Source organism: Centruroides sculpturatus, unplaced genomic scaffold, assembly GCF_000671375.1.
Source record: "Centruroides sculpturatus isolate CEXI.00-Female unplaced genomic scaffold, Cexi_2.0 scaffold1869, whole genome shotgun sequence".
NCBI lineage: Eukaryota > Metazoa > Arthropoda > Arachnida > Scorpiones > Buthidae > Centruroides > Centruroides sculpturatus.
In genome coordinates this window covers 56269-57954 of record NW_019386101.1, presented here as the reverse complement: position 1 = coordinate 57954, position 1686 = coordinate 56269, and positions in this window count along the sequence as shown.

Sequence of the window (1686 nt, the reverse complement as noted above, 5' to 3'; positions counted from 1 at the left end):
GAAGTTGTTTAATATACTCCGGCGAAGGTTTGTGGCATAGTACGATTGCCATAAAACTTCGGAAAGTTTTTTAATGTACTCCCGCGAAGGTTTTTGGCATAGTACATTTATCTTACGATAGATATTAATAGCTTACATTNGTTCTTTATGAGTCAAATAGTGTTTATTTGCATTCGCTTTTTTTAAAGTATTTAAAACTGTATTGCACAACAAACACATCATTTTATCTTTCTCAGCAGTAAAGAAAAAATCTAACTCCCATTCTACATTAAATGTTCTGTTTTCATCACCTAATTTTCTTCTCTTACTATTTGACATGATGGATAAAAAAACGAATATCAAATAATATCTTTAACAAAGTGTATACTTTCTAGAAATACAATAAAACCGTGTAACTGTTATAAGCACTCACTGTTAACTACAGTTTGCTGAAGATCGCAACAGGGAAGCGTTGAGAGATGCGAGTCAGAGAAGCCAAAGCAAGGTGTGACACTCAAATGGGAGATCTGAAACCGAGTTTTGTTTACTTCTTAGACAAGGTAGTTGGCGCTGCTAGCGCTTTTTAAACAGTTTTTTAAAAAATTAACATTTTTTAAAAAACTGTTTACAAAACATTTTTTAAAAAACTGTTTAAAAAATTAACATTGAGTGTCCAAGTCTGAAACGGATGGTCTGTGGGCCAGAGCCTCGCTCATGCGTGTTAGAGTCCGTTTCAGACTAGTATTCTGACGTCATGTTACAATATGACTGTCTTTGGCGGGATTTTTTGCGCAACTGTCATGGCGTTGATGTACAATAGTTGTTTGAAACGAACTCTACCATTTTTGTACTAGGTGGCAAAGGGCCGCACAAGAACCTCGCGGAGGCCGCAGGTTCCCCACCTAGGCTATATACAATTTTATGGAATCACAAAGATAACATTAAGAAAGAAAGAAGATAAAGCAGGGGTGTACAAGATTTTTTCGAAAACGACTTGTTGGCCACTCTTGCTATACAACACTGTTTAAAACGTATTTAGTTTTTATTTTTTGTAAAATTATTATGATATCATAATAAACCGATGTTGTATTTACTTGTATTGTTTTGTAATGTTCTTTGCAAAGAAACACAGAGGTAAAAATGACTATTTTACATGACAAAATTACAAAATCGAAGTCCGGGATCAGTTAAACGAATCGGCCATGGGGTGACTCATAAAACGCTCATTATGAAACTCTATATTCATTCACTAGTTACATTAAACCACATTTTGTCTGGACAGGAATCTGTATCGCAACGTGCTTCTTAATTTGTTATAAATGCCATTATTTTACAGTGGTTCATTTTAGAACAAACTGCCCTAAACATACAACTAGCTCTTCGAATTTCTCTGCCCGATTATCCAATTTCAAAATTCGGGCTTCGTCACCACATGGGCTTTGCCTAGTTGTGCATATTTGCAAAAAATTACGTTTAATAGTGATACGGTTGCTTCAAACTGCGATTACAGACAAAACACTTTCTGAGTTACGAAGAATCCGCTCAATAAAAATTATGAACATTTTAAAATACGCCTAGAGAAAAGCAGGCTGTAATCCGCAAGGAAATGTTTTCTTATTTTCATATATTTATATAAATTTAAATGTAGTGTGATGTATTGCAAAAGTAAAATATAAAAATTACTCCATCATTAATTTTCAAAGTAGG